The 17,718-nt window shown below is 36.1% G+C and overlaps 1 protein-coding gene across 10 annotated transcripts in view; it reads left to right on the top strand.

The window, feature by feature from the left end:
- Positions 1-17,718, top strand: part of VPS13B (vacuolar protein sorting 13 homolog B) — a 735,231-nt gene that overhangs the window by 603,513 nt on the left and 114,000 nt on the right. The gene's annotated exons all lie outside the window — the stretch shown is intronic.

Below are 17,718 nucleotides of genomic sequence, written 5' to 3'. Positions count from 1 at the left end.
GTATCTATTGGTGATGGCCTTTTGTTCAAATTGAGGTGTAATTGACAGATTATATTAGTTTCAGATATATAACATAATGGTTTGATATTCATATATATTGCAAAATGATCCCCACAATGTCTCTTTACCATCTGTCACTACACAGTTATAAAAAAAATTTTTTCCTTCTGATGAGAACTTGTAAGATCTACTCTCAGCAACTTGCAGAGATCCAAACAGTATTATTAACTAGAGTCACCATGCTGCGCATTACATTCCTATTACTTATTTCTTTTTCTTCTATCAGTGGACACTGAGATTGTTTCCATTTCTTGGCTATTGTATATAATGTTGCAGTGAACATGGAGGTACATACATCTTTTTGAATTAGTCTTTTCATTTCATTTTCTTCCAATAAAATTCCTAGAAGTAGAATTGCTGGATCATATGGTAGTTCTGTTTTTAACTTTTTTGAGGAACTCCCATACTGTTTTCCATAGTGGCTACACCTGTTTACTACATTCCCCCCCCAGTGGTGCACAGGGGTTCCTTTCTTCCTATCCTCAGCAACACTAATTTCTTGTCTTTTTTGTAATAGCCGTTCCAACAAAGGTGTGAGGTGGTATCTCATTGTGGTCTTGATTTGCATTTCCCTGATGATTAGTGATATTAAGCATCTATTCATGTACCTGTTGGCCCTCTGTATGCCTTCTTTGGAGAAAATGTCTACTCAGATCTTCTGTCCATTATTTAAAAATTAAAGTATAGTTGATTTACAATGTTGTGCCAATTTCTGCTCTACAGCAAAGTGACCCAGTCATACATAAATATACATTCTTTTTTTCTCATATTATTTTCCATCATGTTCTATCCCAAGAGACTGGATATAGTTCCCTGTGCTGTACAGTAGGACCTCATTGCTTACCCAGTCTATATGTAATAGTTTGCATCTAGTAGGCCCAAATTCCCTGTTCATTCCACTCTTTTAATCATATTTTTTAATTTTTCTATTGAGTTATATGAATTCTTTATATAGTTTGAGTATTAACTCTTTATCAAATATATGATTTGCAACTATTTTCTCTGATGATGGTACTTTTTTTTTTTTTTTTTTAATGTCTTTTGCCATTTCTTGGGCCGCTCCCACCGCATGTGGAGGTCCCCAGGCTAGGGGTCTAATCGGAGCTGTAGCCGCCAGCCTACACCAGAGCCCCAGCAACGCGGGATCAGAGCTGGGTCTGCAACCTAAACCACAGCTCACAGCAATGCCGGATCCTTAACCCACTGAGCAAGGCCAGGGATTGAACCCGCAACCTCATGGTTCCTAGTCGGATTCGTTAACCACTGAGTCACGATGGGAACTCCTGATGATGGTACTTTTTTAGCGGTCTTTATATCCCCTTTTTCCTTTTTTATTTATTTTTGATTCAGTACACTTTTGACTTTTTCTGAGATGTGCATGATTTTATCACAGTTATTTGTTATATGAGTTCTGCCTTCTAAAATGATCCTTAAACTGGTTTTAAAGGAAGTTTCAAACAATTTTTAAATTTTTTTCTTGATATGCTTATTATGTTATTCCTAACAATGTCTCCTATCATTTGATCAATCTTAGTTGAGGGAAAAAAATCTGATGATTTTCCTGGAAAAAAAAATTCTATGTTTCTGTCATTAAAAATGTATATATACAAAAGTAAAGTGACTAGTATAATAAACTCTATGGCTCTCATACATCTTTAGTAATTATCAATATCACATTGTCCTTGTTACATCTATTACCAGTTTTTGTCCATCTTATTATTATTTTGATGGAATATTTTAAGGAAGTCCTGGCATCATATTATTTCACTCATAAATACTTCAGTAAGCATTGCTAATAGGTAAATATTTTTAAATGCAACTTCAGTAATCTTTAGCACAACCAACACAATTAACAATAATTTCTTAGTATAGAATAATTGATATTTATTTATTTCCTTTGTCTCAAAAATATTTTTTTTACAGTTGGTATGTTTGAATCAGGATCCCACTGAGGTCCACAAATTACATTTGATTGTATGGTCTTTAAGTCTCTTTGTCATCGTCGTCGTCGTCGTGTTCTTTGCTTTCTTTTTTGGGCCATGCCCATGGCATGTGGAAGTTCCCAGGCTAGTAACCTACTGCACCACAAGAAAACTCCTTTAAGTCTCTTTTATTCTGTAATAGTTCCCTATTTTTTTTCTCCCCTGTGTCATTTATTCAATGAAGAAATTAGATCATTTGACATATAGAATTTCCTACATTTTGGCTCACTTTATCTTTATGGTATTGTTTAACATTTTCCCCTATCTCCCATATTTTCTGTACTCTAGTAGTTGTTATGGAGACCTGATTAGATTTTAGCTGCTTTTTTTATTCTCATAAAGAATATTTGCCAAGGGACACAATATTCTTTCTGTTGCATCTCAATGGATGCTTATTTCACTTTTAGTGGTAGTAAAATTGATGAACTCATCATCCGTCCTTATCAAATTCCCCATCAACCTTTTACACATTGGCTTTTAGCATTCACTGATAGGTCCTGCAGTTCATCAGCAGTTTCCCCAACCCACAGCAATTAAATTCAGTAATTCATTCTTCACTAGGAGGGAAGAGGCAGCTTGCATTTATTGAGCAATTTCTATGTGCCAGAAATTTTGCTTGGCAGTTTACCTACATTCTTTCATCTGCCATTTCCAAAATCTTGTGTATTCTATATCATCATTTATAGTTTAATAGGAAAGAAATTGCAAATAGAGGGAGTTTTCTTAATGACATATAGCTGGTACATTAACCCAGTTATGCTGGTTTTAGGAGTTGTTTTTACAGATAATTGAACTATAAAGTATTAATTCTCAGAAGTAGATAAGATAGATTTAAAAAGACCAAACTTAATGAGAATGAAAACATCTGTAGCATTTGCATACTATCAGTAAGGTGATATCAGTGTCATATAAGCTAGGTACCACCCTTACCCCAATTATGGACCTTTGGAGCGCAGAATATAATTTATTTCAGTTTTAAATATCCCTTTAATGGACTAAAAATATAAGCTGTATGGTAGTTGGCTTTATAGAAAGCCTTGATGTCTGCCAGATAACATTTTTATAAAATGAAAGCTATATTATAAAGCATTTTCTAACAGTGAGACATGCTAGGCATTTCAGTGTTGATGAGAAAAATCTTGAAATTTCTTCCACAAGTCTTTAAACATCATTTGTCTTCATGGTTTGGAGTTAGTCTTGTCCAGAGCAAGTTGATGTCTTATGACCTCCCAAAGTCTTTTCTAGTCCTGTGATTCTCACACTAATAAATTCAAACAGAAAAGGATTATTGGGCCAAAACTCAGAGTATCTTCAGAGCCAGAATGTAGGAAAAGTTACAAAATACAGATGTCTGTCAGGGATGAGGTCCAAAGGGAGAAAGAAGCAGGCCAGAAGTTAGAAATAGATATGTTATTGTGCCCCCAAAAAGTTTTGGCCTTTAGCCAAAAGAATTCTTTTAAATACTTAGATCAAACTATTAAGCCTTAATATTCAGTTGAGGTACAATAAAGTTTTACAGTTAAGGATATATAGTCAGGGGAAAAAATCAGGGTTTGTAACAGTCAGGGAAATGCAGGACAGCTCTCAGTTCCTCAGACCTGTGCCAGATTGTACCTTTTAGAGAATCTATAATCCTATATTTTTCATTAAGAACTGAAACTATTCTGATGCTCTTTGGAATTATCAGTGTTTGCATATCAAGAATTGCAGACGAAAATCAAAATCTTTTTGTGTAACTACGTGGGCTATAACAGAAATGTTTATACTTTTTAACCGTGAAAGTAAGCCATTCCTTTTTTTTTTTTTTTTTATGAAGCCCTCTGTAAAATTAATGCCATTTATTTTAATTGCTTACTAAAGTTTTAAGAACTGGTTGTGTTGGGGAATATAAAAGAATTTGTTCTTTGTGGTTTTTAACTTTTTTAAGAGTGACATGTTCCAAGAATACTTTTGTTCCCTTGGGCAGCAAGGTCAGGGGAAGAGGATCAGAGTAGGGAACACCCAAGAAGGGGCCTGGTCATTCTGTGCGCATGTAAAAATGGATCCATGGGCACAACTTGCTGTTGGGTAGTTTTTTAAAATCCTGTCCATACTATTTGTTAGTTTTCAGTTTTCCATCTTTTTTCTTTCGACAAATCTCAAGAGAAAAATTTGTCGCAAAAAGTCCGTGATGTACCCCAAAACAGCAAATTAGGTGTTTGTGGCTTTTATTCCAGTCTATGATGTGTTACGAATTTTGCTAAATTGTCTAAAGAGCATTCCCCAAACTCATCTTTTCCACATTACATTCCTTCTACATGATGATTCACTTAGCAGGACATAGGTCACCACCAAATAATGGTGGTCAGTACAGCCAGAAATTCTATCTGCACATTTATGAATAAAGAGCCAGTCATTCCATCCCAGGAAATTTGCCTCTCTGTAGATTTTCTGGGATGATTTTACAAGACGTAGAAAATTATAGTTATCTGTGAGAGCCTTCTTTGTTCCCTTGGCCACCTGAAACCTGAAAACAAACGAAGTGAACAGAGCTATGGTTTAATATGTTCAGTTGCTGTGCAGTAGACTAACCCCCTATGGCTGTTCTTCATGGTAAGTCAGGAAAGTGTAAGGTTAAGAGTGATTGGCACCAACCATTATTTCAGGTGAATTTGATACGACAGATAATAGGAAAAGAATCATAATCAGTGTCAAAGGCACTCCTGTTTCCTTGTAAGGGTATAAATCATCCATGTGCCTGACTGCTTTTCTTTTACATTTCACTTGGGGGCGACAGTGTCGAGGTGGTCATTCACGAAAATGGTTATCTTAGGAAACCATACAGCTTATTCATGTTCTCATTATCAGATATGAACATCTATTTGAAATTCCAAACAGTTTTATGGGTTGTGAACAAAATTTAATTATATACATAATGATAACAAATCGCTTCCTGATTTTCAAATTTATGGTCAAATCTTACCATTTTTTAAAAAAATAGAATAGTCCTAGGGTAGGGACGCTGTAAATTGAATCCTGAAAAGGTGAAATACATCTTCTGGATGTATGAATTTGTCATTTGTGTTTCTCTGTATTAATATGTTGTTCATTTCTTGACCTTTTATATATTGTTCATTTCTTGACCTGCAAGGGGCCTGCCTTCCCCGCTATCCTCTATCTCCACCCCGGTGGGAAAACTGCCCTTCTTTAGGGCACCTATATTACCCTGGGCCTATTTATATTATGGATTCCTCACTTCATTTTGAGCTTCTTGAGAGCAGAGTTTATATGTTTATCTTTGCCGTCCAGTGCCTAATAGAGTAGTTGACTGTGACTGAGTGAGAGCTTAAAATGAGCGTAATTCATTGAGACCGTCTCCTAAAGGTAATTGCCAAAGTAAGGCCCTGCCCATATATTCACTCTAGTCTGGGCTTTACATATTGTTGTCATGATCAGTTTGGTGGATGTGTGGAGCCTCCTGAATGAGCAGGCTAAAGACAAGGAGATCCTTGTAAGAGTTGTGGTAGGTGGTTTAAACAAAGAGAATAGCAGCTGGGATTATAGCTTACTCTGCACAGGAGAGGCAGGGAGTTACAAAGTACCAAGCTGGAGTTCATACGCACAGAGACACACAGATGCCCATGAGAGTGTCTGGTCTCTTGGGTTAGAACATGATGGAAAATGAAAAAAAAAAAAAGAAAAAAATAACGTGTGTGTATGGGTAGCTGTACAGCAGAAATTGAAGGAACATTGTAAATCAACTATAACAAAAAAAAATTTTTAAAGATAGTATTACTGAATGCCAGTAAGTAGAGTCTAAGCCATGTGTATTTGGGGAGTTCAGAAAAGAAATCACTTCTAATTTGATTGTTAGAGAAGGAGTTTTTGTTTTGTTTTTCTAGGAGGAGGTGAAGAGAATAGTTTTGAAAGATGGATCAGATTTCAAGAAGCACTGATGGAGACAAATTAATGGCAGCTAAAAGCATATGTAGCATAAAATGGGAGGTTAGTCTGGGGAAATAGGGAGGGGCCAGGATTTGGGGATAATTCCTTAGGAATGTTGGTGGACACAGTTTCATTTTTACCACGTTGAGATTTATTCCCCTAAGAGACTTATCCAGAATCCCAGAGGTCAACGAAGGTTACCAGTTTGAAAACTACACGGTACAGTCTGCCCCTTACTCAGGACTTGATCAGGCAGGCTTAGTTTTTTTTTAATTTTTCATCCTTTTCTTTCCTGTTGTCTGCCTACAAATAATTCTTCTCATAGTCCCTCCATCAAAGTTAAAATCATGAGTCACTCTTGCCTACCTATTAGCAGTCCTTTAAAAGATCTAGTGAAAAGATAGTGTGAAATTATGTATTTATGCTTTGAGAAGATAGACTCTCCCACTAATAAATAATTAAACCACATTATTTTGGACTCTAAGGACAAATTCAAATTTACCAGAAAGGTAAGTAATTGCGTGAAAAAAAATTTTCTTGAGCACACTTTTCTAGCAATGTCAGGTACTTAATTATTTATGTATCACTTGTTTGTAAGTTTCACGAAGTCTCAAACCATGTCTGTCTCTCTGTCTCCCTTACTGACAATCATATCCCTAGCTTGTTCTTAACAATAAATATGTACTGACTAAATTAAGTATACTTAGTAGGCTAATATCACTTTCATACCTATATTTATATATGTGTATGTGATGTACGTGGTACATATAAAAATATATACTGAAGTATAGATATTGCCAAAAATTGTGAAGGGTTTGCATTTAACTCCATTTGCAAGTTGACAGCTTAGCCTGCCAGGGTTTCATGGATGCTGAGAGAAAAGATGGAAGTGCTGGATCGGAGACGAAGGACAGTTTATTACCTACAACAGAGTATTTGTGAATGTGCCAGTTACCCAAGCCACACTTCTCTGTGGGTGACATGAAGAGAGCCAGGTGATGCTTAAATGTACAGTGAGTTCCATTATAAGAAGGAACCTAGAACTTGGGGAACCCGACTCTTCTGAAGTGGGAAATAAGCATGCCTGCCGTCTTCTTTGTAGAGGGACAATATCTCTGTCTTCCATTGCTTGAAAAGGTAGTCTGGAGCAAAGACAATACCTTTACCTTTGAGATATGTGGAAAAGTATCTCCTGAGAGACATACACTCTAAAGGACCTCTCTAAGGGCAATATTTTTCATCTAATCAAGCAATCAGCCTGTAGGCCATATCCATCCCACTGCTTGTTTTTGTCAATAAAATTTTATTGGAATGCAGATATAGTCATTTAGATATTATTTACATGATGCAGTAGACAAAGTCAAGTAGTTGCAGCAGAGAGCATGTAGCACACAAAGCCTCAAGTGTTCGCCATCATCTAGCCCTTTACAGAAAAAGTTTGTTGACTGCTTGATCAAAACATTTAATTTTATGACAAGCCTTTACAAAATATGCCAAGCTTACTTTTTGTTCTAAAGTATTTTCATATTTTGGAGTTCCCACTTTGTCACAACAGGATCAGCAGCATCTCTGCAGCATCAGAACACTGGCTCAATACCCAACCCAGTACATTAGGTTAAATGATCTGGCATTGCAGTTTAGGTCGCAACTGTGGCTCAAATCTGATCCCTGGCCCCAGGAACTCCATATGTCAAGGGGTGGCCAAAAAAGAAAATGAAAAGAAAAATTTTTTAATTAAAGTATTTTCATGTTTTTAAGTTATTCTGTAACCCCTATTGACTTCTTCCCAATTATTGAGTTACCCTGTCTGCACTATAGTTCTTTCTTAGTATAAAGAATTATTAAGAGCTATTATCAATGATTTGCTATATTCTTAACTTTTTTAGTTTTAAAAACAAGCATAAGACAAGTTATCACAGTACAAGTATTTGCTTTATGAACACTGCTTGTTTGCCAGGTTGCATGGGTTTAAACCCCTGCCACAATCAGGTAACTAAAATACAGGAGTCAGTATAATGAGGTGTATGAGCTCTCTAGATTCTAGAATCTAAGAGTCCTGGCTCTTTAACTTATTATCATTGAGATCCTTAGCAAGTTGTTTAACTCTTCTTTATTATCCTCATCTGTAAAATGGATATACTCTTACTAACTTATAGAATTACCGTTAAAATTGAATAAAGTAATGAAGATCTTGACACACAGTATGTACTTTAAAATGTCTCGATACTCATGTTGCAACAGAAGAAAGGGTGGGGGAAAAACTGTAATTGCAATGTATACATGTAAGGATAACCTGACCCCCTTGCTGTACAGTGGGAAAATAAATAAATAAATAAAATGTAAACTGTCTTCCTCAAATATAAGGTAAAAAATTGTCCTGTATTTACAAATCACTTAGAGTTTTAAAGAGTTAAGAGTAGTCTTATTCCATCCTCTGAATTTTTTTTTTTAATTTTCCCACTGTACAGCAAGGGGATCAAGTTATCCTTACATGTATACATTACAATTACATTTTTTTCCCCAACCCTTTGTTCTGTTGCAACATGAGTATCTAGACAAAGTTCTCAATGCTACTCAGCAGTGAATTTTTTATGGATAAGAGTACTGAAGCTCAGATCAGTTATGTGCCTTCAACTCATGGTAACAAAACTAGTTCTCAACTAAATTTAGATTCAAATTAAGCTCCCCTGATTCCCAATTAGAGTTCTTTTCCAGTATACCATGTGTATTTGACTGTTTCATACAGATAAGTAAAATACCTGACCAGTCAGAGCTGACACCAGGACACGATACTGAGAATAGGGTTTGTAGCCTCATTAAAATAAACAGTAAAATAGTAAAGCTGCCCCTACTCTAAGTTAGTTTTGACTCAGAAGTTCTTAATATATTTTTATTATTTGTCTTTATGGAAAACATTATCTTGAAAGATGTCATATTACACACCTGCATTTGCTTGAAACTTGGTAGCTTGATAAATTGATAAGATAACTGGGTCATATGTTAAGTTTTTTGAAAAACCAACCCAAACATAGATCCTAATAAAAGAATGTTACACATTTCCTTTTAAAGGCTAAAAAAGTATTTCTCAGGGCTCTTAAATTACCATATTCTGATACCAAGGGAAAATAAAATCTGGACTTAGAGTCTTGTTTGTACTTAGAGGGTTTTCCGGACAGGAAGGCAGTCTTGATGCAATGCAGTAAGCCACAATACCAGTGGGGCATTACAGGTGAAAAATCTGCAGCTGTACCCCTTCACCACAATGTATTACAACTGTATGCTGGAATATTTCCTGTACAGAAATAGGGTTTGGTTAACTTTGTTTCCCAAGAGTAGATCACATTAAAATGTTATAAAATCATGATTTCCTGCATTTGAATGCTTGTGGTTTCTCAACTGGTTCCAATATTTTAAGGTTTTTTTTTTTTTTTTTTTTTTTTTTTTTTGGTATGACTTCTATTAGTTGAAGATGTATAGAAGCTTTTCTTTTCCTTCTTCAAAATCAACTGAAAACCAGATACATATAAAAAATGGTATTATCTGCTAAAACATTTGAGATTGCATACATATTTTTATTTTATGTGATTATTAAATGGTAAGTTTTTACTTTGAAGTAGAAGAACAAAAAACTGACAAATGCCATTATCAGAAAATATTTCAATAATTTTATTTTTAATTAACTATTGAAAAGTATCTCTACTCAGTTGCATTTATTTTGTGTGATGAACATTTTTCTCCTGTTATAAATAACTGAGTATGAGAAGTGTTCTTCATATTTAAAAGGACAGGTAACTCCAGTAACAATTGTAAACAGAACCCACTTCTGTCTTTATAGAGGCAAAGCTGTTTTTTTAGCTCGTTAGGTTTTAACATTTATATTGCTATTTCTTAATCTTAATTTCTATAAAAATATATAGTTATGTCCCTTTATTCTATCTTTTATAATAATTTATAATTATCCTAATTTATATAATGATACAATGCGTATGTATATATACATTGTCTCTTTCACTCACCCATCAATCCACTATTTTATGCACAGATATCACATTCTATATTTTAACGATCCATGTACCTACTCTCTTTCTAGTCATCAACTAAAAACTCTTTATCTACCTCTAGCTTTTCTAGTACATTCCTCACTGAGGAATATTTTTAGTCTTATCACCACCTTGACATTGTGATAAGTGTAGTATTTAGTATTACTTGGTTAATGAGATGAAATAACTTTCTATTAACAAAATAGGGGTCTCACAATAATTAACTCTGAAAAGTTAGCAACTAGGAACATTTCAGTGCGAAAAGCCCTTTTTGCTACCCAGAGGAGTGTAGGTCAGAAAAAATTCAAAGAAATTGTTATCTGAGGAAGTGGATAACAGAAAACCTTTAAGCTAAATAAAAAGCTTAAAAAGAAAAGCTGGATAATGAGATGTCCACATAGACTCCAAAAAGTTCCAACAGATTCCTGGGATATCAGAAGGATATCCCAGACCCTGCATACTGCTAAGAATGACCTAAGAAGGCCCTATGCTTTCACCTCTGGCTGACCTTAAGGCTTTGCACAAGCAGGAAGGGAAGGCTAAGGCAGAGTTGAGGGCGTACTTTAACAGGTTCACAGAGCCCCTCAGCAGTGACTAGTGTGCTTATTATTTCTAGGCCTTTAAGGAAATCTCTGCCTAATCATTAACTGACCAAACTGACCACTAAGCTCATCAAGTAGAGACTTCAGTGGCCATAAGGAATACATACTTTTTAATGGGCAAAAGACCTGAATAGACATTTCTCCAAGGAAGATATACAGATGGCCAACAAACACATGAAAAAATGCTCAACATCGCTGATTATAAGAGAAATGCAAATCAAAACTACCATGAGATACCACCTCACACCAGTCAGAATGGCCATCATTAATAAATCCACAAATAACAAGTGCTGGAGGGGCTGTGGAGAAAAGGGAACCCTCCTGCACTGTTGGTGGGAATGTAAACTGGTACAGCCACTATGGAGAACAGTTTGGAGATACCTTAGAAATCTATACATAGAACTTCCATATGACCCTGCAATCCCACTCTTGGGCATCTATCCGGACAAAGCTCTACTTAAAAGAGACACATGCACCCGCATGTTCATTGCAGCACTATTCACAATAGCCAGGACATGGAAACAATCCAAATGTCCATCGACAGAGGATTGGATTCGGAAGATGTGGTATATATACACGATGGAATACTACTCAGCCATAAAAAAGGATGACATCATGCCATTTGCAGCAACATGGATGGAACTAGAGAATCTCATCCTGAGTGAAATGAGCCAGAAAGACAAAGACAAATACCATATGACATCACTTATAACTGGAATCTAATATCCAGCACAAATGAACATCTCCTCAGAAAAGAAAATCAATCATGGACTTGGAGAAGAGACTTGTGGTTGCCTGATGGGAGGGGGAGGGAGTGGGAGGGATCGGGAGCTTGGGCTTATCAGTCACAACGTAGAATAGATTTACAAGGAGATCCCGCTGAATAGCATTGAGAACTATGTCTAGATACTCATGTTGCAACAGAAGAAATGGTGGGGGAAAAACTGTAATTGTAATGTATACATGTAAGGATAACCAGACCCCCTTGCTGTACAGTGGGAAAATAAAATTTAATAAAAAAAAAAAAAAAAAAAGGAATACATACTTTCTAGAATTAATTCACAAATGTTTGTAGCAAACAAAACTAGAACAAATATCAATGACAGAAAGCTCTGGGGAAGGGAATCTGAATTCCACACTTAATAAATAATAAATAACTCTATTAGTTATTAATGTAGTTAATAATACTTGTTAATATAATAAAATTTTATGCTGTTTAAAATGTCCAGTTTCCAACCATAAAAAAAATATGTGCTATGCAAAGAAACAGGAAAGTATGGTCTATAGAGAGAAAAGCAATCAGTAGTAACTGTTCCTAAGAAGCCTAGATGTTAACCTTACTAGAAAAAGACTTGAACTATGTATTTTAAATATGTTCAGGAAACCTAAAGAAAGCCTTGTCTAAAGGACTAAAGGGAAGTAATAGTGATGTCTGTATTAAACAGTGAATTTAAAGATAGGTCATTTGAGATGATTGAGTCTAGAGAACAGAAAAAAAAAAAAAAAAAAAAGAATGAAGACAAATGACCGGAGCCTTAGAGACTATGAAATACCATCAAGTGTATCAATATGTGTATGATGGGAGACTTAGAAGGAAAGCAGAGAGAGAGAATAAAGACGATTTGAAAAACTCATGACCAAACACTTCCCAAATTTAATTAAAAACGTTAGTCTACACATCCAAGAAGTTCAGGGAACTTCATGCAGAGAAAAAGTCAAGGATTTCCACACCAATCAAGCCATCAAGAAACAAGCTGGACTGCAACTAGAGAGACGTGACTCACATATAAGGGATACTCAATAAGGTTAACGACTGGTTTCTCATTATCAGCCAGGGAGACCAGAGGCAGAGTGATAACATTCAAAGTGCTGAAAGAAAAAGGCTGCTAAAGAGGAAAAAAACTGCCAGATTAAGTAACTAAATGACCGGGATACATAGTAAGGGTCAAAATGTATTCTGCACTCAGATTTCTAAGAATCTGCTATAAAGGAACCAGAACGGGAAATTGTAAATGACGCATTATGGGGGTCTATTTTTCTTCTTTCATCTAAAGGTAATTAGTTTTAAAAACATAGGATTTATAGCAAAATGGTATGACACTAAATGTGTAATCTTGACTACATTACTTAACTTCTCTAAGGCACAGTTGGCTTATCTGTAAAATGGGAATATTTTCCTCACTAGGATAAAGCGCACGCGCGCGCGCACACACACACACACACACACACAATCTTTGTAAATTGTAAAAGGCTAGTCACAACTTCCATCAGTATTTTTATTACTTCTACTACCAAAACAACATGGGTGATGATGATGAAAAAGCAAGCCGTTTTACCCCTACTGTATACACGGTGTCATGGGAAATCTGGAAATGTGGGAGGAGTGATAAAGATGGTATTCTCTGCTGTAACCAGGCTTCAATAACTTACTCCTGAACGGAGGAAGCTCTAGCTCTGTGCTCACTCACCAGCCCTACACGGTCAGCTAGGCTGCCTCTATTTTGTCAAAATATAAAGGAAAAGACAGTTGAATCAGATTGATAGAATACATCGCTCGCTAAATACTACCTACCACCTCTTTATTGTGTACATAAATACAGGGACCACTGTATCCCTCTTAGGGTTGCTTGGTGGCACTGAGTGGGCAAAAGGGGCCATGGCCCAGCTTCAGCAGCTCCTGCACACAGAACTCAGAGCTATTTGTCTATGAGGACAGATGGGCAGTTGCAACCCTGCTAATAGTCTTGGCAGTACTTTTAAGTAATAAAAACAAATTAAGTGCCAAAATATTCTTTCTACCAAAAATATTTTTAAATGGCCAAACGCACATGCACATCTTCCCAAATTAGCCATCAAATGGAAACAAATGGTGGAATCCCATTTTAAATGCAAAAATACATGTGCTCTTACCAATTGGCAGATATACAACTGAAAATACATTCATATGCAAAGACCACATATGCTTAGAGTAGAGTTTATTAGGTATGGCGGGCTAATTTTTTAGGTCCTGTCAAATGATGGATAGGAAAACAAAATGTAATAAAAATATATATAATCTTGACAGTCATTTGAAATGTACCATGTGTTCCATGCGGAATGTTTTCCAGTGAAACCAATTTACTTGTTCCCACTTCCCATGACTCAGTACTAGATAGTTAGGCTTTCTAAACTATTTTTTGGCAACCAAACTTTCTTGGAATAGTCATCTTTCCTTCAGGTTATTTAGCAGAGGCATTAAGAATAAATCCTCAGTCATAGATGTGTAACTGCGGATCATTCACATCATTTCTTTCAAACCTAAAAGCACATAATGACATGATTTTAAAGAGATCACACAAAAGAGAGCCCCCAGTTATTCCTGAAAATAATTGATTGCTACCATATGAAACAATTGGTACGATGACTTCATTAGATTTTTAGTTTAATTATGTTACTACTAACCTAGAGGTTAGCCAGGCCTTGTCTACTTCTCACTGAAAGGCAAAGAAGATTCATGAGCTACTGAGAAGTTTGTTAAAAGTGGGGTGTTCTATCTCCACAGAAAAGAAAATCATGGACTTGGAAAATAGACTTGTGGCTGCCTGATGGGAGAGGGAGGGAGTGGGAGGGATCGGGAGCTTGGGGTTATCAGACACAACTTAGAATAGATTTACAAGGAGATCCTGCTGAGTAGCATTGAGAACTATGTCTAGATACTCATATTGCAACAGAACAAAGGGTGGGGGAAAAATGTATACATGTAAGGATAACTTGATCCCCTTGCTGTACAGTGGGGAAAAAATAAATTAAAAAAAGAAAGTGGGGAGTTCTGAGTTCCTGTCGTGGTTCAGTGGAAACAAATCTGACTAGTATCCATGAGGATGCAGGTTCTGTGCCCGGCCTTCTAGTCTCACCCACAGTCCCTCAGTCTTTCCATTCTGCTCACTCAACAAGCCCCACTGTAGTCATTCATTGAACTACACAGAAACCTCCAGTTCTCTGCTCTCTCCCTATCCTGCAGTTTACTCTAATTTCCCATGCCCCTTTAACCAGTTTAAATTCTTAATTCATCATTTCAAACACCCTCTTGGAAAATAAGTACCCTAAACTTTGTTGCTTTCTGTCTTTCCATTACACTCTCAGGACAAAAGGTTAATGCTGTGTATCAACAGCTTTTATTATGTGGTATTAAATAGGATGCTTTGTCTCATTTAATCCTCTCACCAATTTATGAGACAGTCCTGTTATTATCCTCTCTTCAGAGATATGAGTACTGATGTTAGGGAAATTAATTTGCTTAAAAACTTATAGCTAATGGAGCTAGGAATTGAATTCCATTACGTCTAACTCCAAAGTTTATGCTTTAATCTGCTATACGTCTTTGTGGAGAATTTTTAATGTGCCAGAAATAGATTAAGTCACTCAGTATATGTATATTCATTCATTCATTCGTGAATCATTCATTCATTCATTCAGCAACTTTTTTGAACATTCACTGTATACACTTTGCCAGGTGCTATGAAAAGGCAAAGCTTAGCCAAATGGAAATCATTCCCTCAAGGACTGTGTCTACCAGGGAAGATGTCATGTATAGAAATAACTGTAACATGAGGTGTACAGTGATAAGAGCTATGAGACAGATTCCCATTTTTAAAAACTATTGGAGTTCAGAAAAGGGAGGGCATTTCTATATCTGGGAGGTGAAAAGGTTCAAAGAAAAGTGGTATTTCATTTGGACCTTGATAGATGGGAAAGATTTAAACATGAGACAGTGAGAAACTAGGGATTCTAGGTGTTTCAGGCTGAGAGACAATATAGGAAAAAAGACCCAGAGAGGATAATGAAAAAAAAAAAATATGTCATGGAAAGCAAGAACTTCAAGAAATGGGGGCTAAAAGTAGAATTTATGGATATGACACTTGTCCTTATCACTAACCAAAATATATGCTCTACTTCATCCCGGTGAGCCTCTCATGCATATCCATTCTGTGTCCCTTTCTGCCATTTAACACCTCTCCATATAAATGCTCAAGTCCCTATTTAAGGAAAAGAAACCATTATAGGTGGAAGTAAAAATCACTCCCATTCAAAGATTAAGAAGCACTTACTTAGGAAAAAAAGGTTAAAGAGAAATCTGTCCATTCATGAAGCTTTTATTAATATCCTCTTGTGTCCCCAAAGCTGAGATGCTAATATTTTTAAAAATAATATGCCATTTTTACCACAAGGATCACAGAATTGATTAAAGGAGACAAACATATAAATAGGGAATTGTGAAGTGTGACGAATGACTTCTGTGATACAGGAGTGTGGTAGGTGTGGAAGTGACACGAGAGAGGCAATGATCAGCCCTGAGAATGGTATTAATTAGGATATGTTTTCAAAAAAAAAAAAAAAACAGGAGACACATCTGAGCCCAGTCTTTTTATTTTTAAAGACAAATCGGGTCAACCCACAGGTTCTGTTTTGAAGCTTAAATTTTTTTTTAAATTTAATAGTGTATCTTGGGTGTCTTTTGTGTTAGTAGGTAGGTACGTAGATAGACAGATAGATATAGATATTCCTTATTCATTTTAATGATTGTACAGTAATCCAGTCTCTAGCTCTGCATGTTATTTTTAATCCCATATGTATGGATATTTGAGTTTTTCCATGTTCTTACTAACACAGTACTGAAGTAAATACACACACACAGACACAGACACACATGTACTTGCATTGGAATATCTTAAAAACAAATTCTTAGATGTAACCTTCCAAACCTTTAATAGATATTGCCAAATTACTCACCAGAAATACTAGGTAGAAATGCTTTTTCCCATACCAATGCAGAAATTAGAGCTTTCAGTCTTTTCGGACTGCCAGATTAATAATTAAAAATAGTGTTATTCTGGTACAGCCACTATAGAGAACAGTTTGGAGATACCTTAGAAATATATACATAGAACTTCCATATGACCCCTCAATCCCACTTTTGGGCATATATCCAGACAAAACTCTACTTTAAAGGGACACATGCACCTGCATGTTCATTGCAGCACTATTCACAATAGCCAGGACATGGAAACAACCTAAATGTTCATCGACAGATGATTGGATTAGGAAGATGTGGTATGTATACACAATGGAATACTACTCAGCCATAAAAAAGAACAAAATAATACCATTTATTAGCAACATGGGTGGAACTAGAGAATCTCATACTGAGTGAAATAAGTCAGAAAGACAAAGACAAATACCATATGATATCACTTATAACTGGAATCTAATATACAGCACAAATGAACATTTCCACAGAAAAGAAAACCCTGAACCTGGAGAATAGACTTGTGGCTGCCCAGGGGGAGAGGGAGGGAGTGGGAGGGATCGGGAGCTTAGGGTTATCAGATACAACTTGGAATAGATTTACAATGAGATCCTGCTGAGTAGCATTGAGAACTATGTCTAGATACTCATATTGTAACAGAACAAAGGGTAGAAAAAAATGTATACTTGTAAGTGTATCTTGGCCCCCATACTGTACAGCAGAAAAATAAATAAATAAATTTTTAAAAAATAATGTTATTGCTTTAATTTGAATTTCTGTAAGTATTAGTAAATTTGAGTATCTTTTTGTATTTACTAGCTGGTCATATCTTTTCTTCTGTGATTTAACTTCTGTCAGAATCTGCCTTATGCAAGCTCATTAATTGGTCTCAATATTTTATGAATGCTAACAGAAGGTCAGAAACAGAGAACATTATTGCTCCTGGCACAGTCAACAGTGTGTGTGTCATGTTTGCATCAGTTCCTTTTGCCCCCAAGTCCCACGAGGGTGATACAGAAGGGCCTCAGGGGTTGGCACTGCGTGTGGTAGATAAATGGCATGGCATGGCACACACGACTTGTCACGTCTGCCTCTTTTAGAGCAAGTCTGCTCTTTGTCCTGGAAAGAAACTTTACCTCATCGCTCAAGGATGCTCTCTGCAAACACAACCTGAGAAATGGCCCCAGTTAATAGCGTTCAGGGCCTTGCATCCTTTGCATACCTGGCAAGAACATGCAGGCCCAGGACGTTCAGGGTCTCTCCCACCAACTGTTTTCACTTACTTTTCTGTATCTTATTTACCATTTTCTTATTAATTCGTAAGA

The sequence above is a fragment of the Sus scrofa genome, chromosome 4 (genome assembly GCF_000003025.6).
Source record: "Sus scrofa isolate TJ Tabasco breed Duroc chromosome 4, Sscrofa11.1, whole genome shotgun sequence".
Classification (NCBI taxonomy): Eukaryota; Metazoa; Chordata; class Mammalia; order Artiodactyla; family Suidae; genus Sus; species Sus scrofa.
This window is presented reverse-complemented; position numbering and strand designations above follow the sequence as displayed.